Raw genomic sequence first — 7,477 nt, 5'->3', positions numbered from 1 at the left:
TTGCCTCCTCTAGTTCCACCCTAGTTTGGCATATAACTGTGTTGTTTATTAAAATAAGGTAGCATTAACACTTTGAGTGCAGCTACAGTTAACACTGAATATAAATTCTAAAACTGAATATATTGCATATGTTTTTGTCCATGACAGCTTAGATTTCTGACATTTAGTGTAAATTTAGGCAACAATTTGATTTTTTTCTAACAAAAAACTACTTACTACAAACTTAAGTTAGACTTTGCTTGTAGCTAAAGCACCCCATGTTGTGTAGCTTTCTGGATTTTATACTTATTGGGCCCATATTTATTTATTATACAGGCTACACAGTACATAAAATCAAAATTCACATGTTTTATGTAACTAAAGTGTTTAATTATGTGGGCTACAGAAAATAATTACGTTATAAACTATATTTATATGAAACATGTATACTTACTGTATTTGACTCATTTTAACCATATGTAACACCTGCATGTGTTAAAAAATGGCTTTGATTTTGCCGCCCCACATGATTTCTACCCGTAACCTAACCCTAACTTTAACTTAATCTTAACTGGACCATAACATAGGGTTCAGGTTGTGGTTAGGGTTAGGGTTAGGGCTGCCACGGAGTGAATAAAACGCGAAGCACATAGAAAGCTTCAATTAAGAATCCAGAGCATCTCATAAGGATGTGGAAGGCTACCTTTAGTGTTAATATGACAAGTACCAGGCCATGACAAATTGTATGTTATGCCTTGGGAATGAGAACGCTCTGTTTCACCACTATTAGAGGCAGATCCAGAGTTGGCACCAGTGTAAAGGAACTGGACCGGCCACCAGCTTTGACTGGGGGCCATTTGGCACAGGTCACTTTACAAAGCTGCCCTGTAAAAATGGACAGACAGACAATGCAGTGAGGATACAACAGGAGTAGTTTGCTCTCTCTTCCATGTTCCAGTTAAACACCAGGCAGCAGCGTTTTGCACCTGCTAAAGGTGAGACAGGGAGGACTGCCAGCACTAACACACAAAGAGTTACAGTATACTAATCGAGTTGTGTTAAAGGCGTGGATTGCTCTTTTAAAGATTTTTTTATTTTTGTCAGCTGTCTCAGCTGAAAGAAACTGGATTCCACCTGCTGATCATCCCGTCAACCTAACCAAGGAAAAAAATGGCAGATTAGCTTGGGTAAAAGACCGAAAGTTGAGGCACACAACGATGGGTGCCGCTGGTAAAGTTTCTGGGCTGCCTCTCCTCATAACGGCCATCCCTCAAGATTTTCTCCATTTAAAGCAGTGCATTATCAGGGACTGTAACATCTAGTCCTTTTACTGAATCTTATCATCCCAGCAGGGTATCTGATGAGCAGCAGGGTGTAGGTGTTGATCCCCCAGAGATCAGTCGCTGACAGGTCAGAGTCAGAAAACTCCTCAACAGATTCTCTCTTAGATAGTTTTCTCTCTCTCAGGGTAACACCAGGGCTGTGAGGTGGTGAAATGAGGTTGACTGCAGGTAAAACAGAGTCAGCTTATTAACATAGAGTTCTAATTTCATTAAGGGGATGACTGAAAGATTTCTCCACCTTAAGTAACAGGGGGATAATTAAACAATGACAAACAGCTGAGCTCATAAACTTCAGGTGCGCAGAAACAAAGGTCAGGAAGCCAGAAGTGGCCCTGCCCACACACATTCACACAGATACAGAGGCCGTTTCTCAATTCTCAAGTACGCGAGTACGTACTCGCGTTCTCGGCAAGTACGTACTGGCCGAGAACGCACGGGAGTACGGACTCGCCGAGAACGCGAACACGGACTCGCGATTTGTACAATAGAGATTGAAAATGTGACGTCATTGAGGGGTAAAACCGCAAAGGATTGTGGGTATCTGTGGCAAGAGGTACTAGCGCAAGCAGGCTTTCAATTGAAATCAGTTACACAGCGATAAAAAGAAACAAAAAATGGCAAGAAGCTGTTGTATTATTAACTGCAATAGCCGGTCGCATGACAGCCACGGGAAGCCGATGGGTAAAGAGATCGGTTGTTATCGGATTACGTCGTTGAAGAGAAATTGTTCAAGCCATGTTTCCGAAGTAAAAAAGAGCCGACGGATGGCCTGGATTGCAGCCATTCAAAGACCAAATATAATGTCCCAGAACACTCCAGCTCACATGTTAGTCTGCTCCAAGCATTCCCACAAAGGTCAGTGTTTTGTAGTAGTTAATACGTCATTTTTCTTAACATAATTGGTGATATAGGTTACAAGCAAGTCTGGCGCTGAACAGAAACTGTCGCGCTATGCTCCTTTGTTTATTGTGCATAAATAGTGAATTGTCCTGACAGAATATTGCGTTTCGCTTCTGTTATTACCATGGTACATTGACAAAAACATATACTTTTATTCACAGGATAAAACAGTTTTTTGTATCACTAATTGCCCAGTACGGTTACAACATACAATATTATTGTCACTGCTACATTTCTGTAATGCGTACTAGAAATTATTTCCACTACTAATTAATTACCGTTGAGCTCAAAGGTCCTATTAATAAACGGTTAACGAATGTGTATTTATGAAGACGATTTGTGAGGTAAACTTACCTTTGTTCGTACGATGGTCTTTCATTCTACACGGTGCATTTCAAGGTCCTGTACCCATCCGTCGGTAAACTGTACCTGGGCTTGTTGCAGTGACCTGAAGTTACTAAAAACTTCATGAGTGTATGCACTCGCTCCAAGAACCGTATAATTATAAATCTGAGCGTGGTGAAAGTTGGGCAGCACGCTGACGTCTTTTGTCCACTCTGTGTGCTCCTAAGGGTCTGACCCTTTCACTCCTTTGATTTTTTTCCTCGTACCTTTTCTTTGCCTTTTCGTCGAGTCTGTCTTTGTACGGTCCGGCATTGTTCTCCTTCGTTTTGTACATTCCTCTTTTGGGGGGCAAAGAAAAAGCAAGAAGGTATTGAAACCGGCGAATGAACGTTTTGTGGTGCTGCAAATGCGTGCATTTGATGCGGTACTTTGATTGTTTTGCCACGGGTTTCCGGCATGCAATGCGCGAAAGTCACGTGGTCTGTCAATCTCTATTGGAACACCAGCGTACTTGATGATGTCACAGGTCCGGAGTTTTTACTGCCGTCCCCTCTTAATTTAACTGTGAGTAACATGTTATGAAGCTTAACTTTAATCACAGCCAAACCGGTTTACTCAGGAACAAATAAAATAAGATAAGATAAGATAAGATAAGATAACCTTTATTAGTCCCACACGTGGGAAATTTGTTTTGTCACAACAGGAAGTGGACAGTGCAAAAGTTATGAAGGACAATTAGAATAAAATAAAATAAGAATAAATACAGTACACAACTGTACAGAATAGAATAAAAATAGAATACTATATACAGTAGAATAAAATAGAATAAAATATACAATAGGATAAAAATAGAATACAAATGCTATATACAACAGAGTGAAAAATACAACGGTGCCAGAAAGATTATTGCACTCAAATAAACCAAACATTAACATTTAGAAGTGATCTAAGTGACTTATATATCATTGTTAACCTCAGTAGTGAAACCTCTAATAATAAAAATAGTGTACATGTACATACGTGTACATACCTTAATAAAAACAAGCAGGTGAGATGTTGGAACGCTTTTGTTTTTATTTTAGTGGACATTTAATACAATAGACAGCTGCTGGGGTTTCTTTAACCTGAGTAGTGAAAAGACCGCGGGCGGGGGGGGTTTGAAAACGATGTGCCGGGAGTCCGCTGTTCTGGACGAAATGCATTCTGGGATATATAGCTGTCCCAAGTCCACACCGATGCATGCTCGATAAAACGGGCGGAGCGAGAACACATCCGGGACTTTTTCGCGTTCTCGGCTTGATGCGTACTTCGAATTGGAACAGTACTTGGTCTCCGACTGATGACGTATCACGAGTACACGAGAACGCAAGTACGCACAAGTACGCATATTGATAAACGCCCAGTGAGAAAGACTGAAGGGCGGGGAAGCACAGGAGGACCATGACAGTTTCAGGGTTACAGCTCCTAATGCTCCTTTCACCCCTGGGACCACGACACTCTTTATTATAAGAGACTTTATGGTATTAATCTATATGTTTATGTCATTTTTCACATATAAATGTATTTGATTTATGAATGTTGTCTTTTATCTTGCAATTACTTGTGACAATTAATTCTCTAATGTAGAGTGTCTATCCTCTGGCACCAAGAGGATAAAAATGATTAATGGCTTAATTTAGGAAGAACAGTCTCAGCTTTGGATTCAGACAAACAACAAATGTGTAAATGAAACCTACATCCAAGCACGACATTTGAACTTTTCCAGGGTTCTTTTAGAAACAAATACTGGACCATTGGGAAGCAAAATGTTTGGTTTATTAAAATATGTTTCAAATACACTCATGTAGATGAGTCTGAGGGTCAGAGGCCGTCTCACTGCAGAGAGTCTTCAGGCTGAATCCTCAGGTGGTTCCTGTGCTGACAAAGACAGGAAATGTTAGAAACACTCGTGTAAGGTTGGACAGGTAAATCATCAGGAGATGAGGTGTGGTTTTTATTAGCCAGCTGGATGGACAGTGCTTCTGGATTGGCTGACTGGTGTGGGGTTTCCTCTCTTCAAGAAGAGATTGGGCTCGAACTTCAGGGGGATTGTGCTTCTCAGCCTCCTTGATTGTCTATGCCAGTTTACTGCAGAGGGGAGTCTGTCGTTCATTCAGATGTCGGATACTGGAGGAACTATGTCGTTTTTCGTCCTGGTCCTGGAAAGGAGGCTTTTTACCTTTTACCTTTTCAATGATATTTGAGGGTGCGTCAGAGTTTGTCCAACCAGTCTAAATGTCTGTTGTGAACCAGTAGAAGGCATTCGACCACGAGCCTCAGGTCATCCTGTCAGGGGTGCTTCAGGATCAGGGCGGGTCTGGCCTGTAGACCCCCGTACAACCACAGTAAGTGCTTGGTCCTCATCATCATAGTTTTTATGGACAGAGATTTAAGGTGCAGCCAAGGGGAGGATGGTGTCTGGCTCTAACACTGGAGCAGTTTGCAGCCAAGTGTGACACAGCTGGGAGAGAATCAGCACCTCAGAGACCAAATCCAAGGTCCTCAGTTGGAAACAGGTCAACTCCCCACTTTGGGTCAGGAACAAATTCCCAAGTGGAGGATTTTAAATATCTCATGATGTCTTTCATGAGTAAGCGGTGGTTGGTGGGACAGGTGTGTGGTGTTTCGTTAATGAGCTCTCTCTCTTCCTTTGTGATTTAGTGAGGCCGGAGCGGAGTGTTGGAGTGCAGCTGGAAAGCTTGAAGCATGGGTGCAGAACCAAAGTCGAGAAAGAAACTGTCAGTAGTGTGCCCTCATCCACTCTAATCCATCCATTTTAGGGTGGAGCCTTTAGTTATCAACCCTGAGGCAAAGGCTTAGTCACTAAAGAAGTTAAAGAACCATGTGAAGCAAAGCAGATGAGAAACAACCACAACACACTTTCAGTCTCTTAATCACAAAGAGGAAGTCCACCAAATCATCAAGCACTTAAAGCAGACACTGTAAAATCAACCTGTCACTCCACAGACCTGTACATGAAGCAAACTGGTAACAGCTGTTTTATATTAAAGTTTGTGAATTCATACAAACCCTCCCTTACGCTGACTCAGCACGGAGCATCGTGTATCCTAATTTCATGAGAATACATTTGCAGTCTGTCACATGAGTGTAGTGGGAGCCATCCTGAATGCTACCAGTCACATTAATGTGGCCTCTTTACAATGTCCATTAACATTTTTTAAGTGTGCTACTAAAAAGCAGGAAAAGCATCCATGAAACACATGAAAAATCACTTTGTGATTAATGATTTTGCTTTTCAGCCAACTTTACTGTTGCTCCCTCGTTCTTCCTCTACAAGCTCATTGTCCTCTCTCTCACCATCCTCCTCATTCAACTTGAATTAGAAATGGTGAAAAATGACAAAAATATAATCTTATAATAATTATAAAAATAGCGATGTGATGGATCAGCAACAGGACACCACACTGCTGTTATTTGAAACCATATTCAGTCAGTGTGTTCAAACAGAAGCTTTATCATTTTTGGTGAATGTGATCGCACGTCCAGTCTCACCTGTTCCTCTCTGCTGTCTTCATCCTGCTCTCTCCCTCTCTGTCCTCCTCTCTCTGTGCCGTCACCCAAAAGTTAAATGTTACAGTAAATAAAAGACAAACTGATCCATATCAGTTTGTCTTTTGCTAAAACAAAACATTTTAGCAAACTGAAATAATAAAGTACATCAGCTGTCAGCTCCTGATATCCCAGCAGACTGGTGGATCAGAAGGTTAAAGGTCGCTTATATTTTCTAATATTCGAGCTATATTAACAAACGTTTCTGACCCTTCCTGACTCACAGCAACAGTAGCGGTTTTTGATACGAGCGACACGGGCGGTTGCCCGGGGCGGCATCATGGTGGGGGGCGGCATGGCAGGGGATTCTCTGGCCGGCTGGAGCATCATCTAATAACCAACTCGCAAAATAAATCAAAATAAAAACAACCCAACAAACACGAAAACACCAGATATTATGATACAGACTTATAATTTGCACCGATGTTTTTTCGAAATTCTGTACACGAAAAGTGAGCAGGAGAGCGCGAGAGCCCTCGGTGCGCCTGCTCGCTGCTGAAGTCAAAGTAAACCTTATCGTTATCTCCGCTACATAGAGTCCAGTATATAGAGAGACGAGACGACGAGGCTCCAGTTACAGCAGTGCAAGTAAACAAACAATAAATATAAGAAGAGTAAGAAAATAAATATACACTTTAGGACCAGGGGTCAAGGAATCAATAACAATTTAAAATTTATAATTTATATTTTGATGATTTAATGTCTCACACACAACCCGTGGAAAGGGGTTCATAATGTTGTCAATCCAAGCCCATTATGTATTCATGATTTGAATCCTGGGTTGTGTGAAATCCCAGAAATAAACCCTACATAAAGTGAATCTGTGAACTAAGGTGTAGGTCTATTAGGTTATGTTGTGGTGATCCTCTGGTTGGGGGATTTGTGTTCATATTGGAGTGCAAAATTAAAACCAAGATGGACAAGAAAAGTTCAAAGCCATCAGGTGCTCAGTTTAGAAGAAAGAGAAAAAAAGAGGAGGAGAAACGAGCAAAAGATGCAGGTAAGCAGATGTGTTATTGGATAATGGCAGGTCATCCTGAAACAATCAGAATCAGAATACTTTATTAATCCCTGAGGAAATTATGTGGGTTACAGTTGGTCCAAGAAGAAATTGTAAAAATAGTAACAGTAACAGACTAAACTCCAAACATTACATTATATTACAGATTTTAATATTAATTAGTCATTGTCAATTGTTGATTTGTCCTGTTCTCATTGTATGACGAATTATAATGGCTGTTTGGTAGCCGTTTGCATACAATATGTACTCTCCCTCTCTTTGTGTGTGTATGTGTTTCTCT

The sequence above is a fragment of the Pelmatolapia mariae genome, linkage group LG16_19 (genome assembly GCF_036321145.2).
Source record: "Pelmatolapia mariae isolate MD_Pm_ZW linkage group LG16_19, Pm_UMD_F_2, whole genome shotgun sequence".
Lineage (NCBI taxonomy): Eukaryota > Metazoa > Chordata > Actinopteri > Cichliformes > Cichlidae > Pelmatolapia > Pelmatolapia mariae.
The sequence above is the reverse complement of the archived record's forward strand: the minus strand, read 5'-3'. Positions refer to the sequence as shown.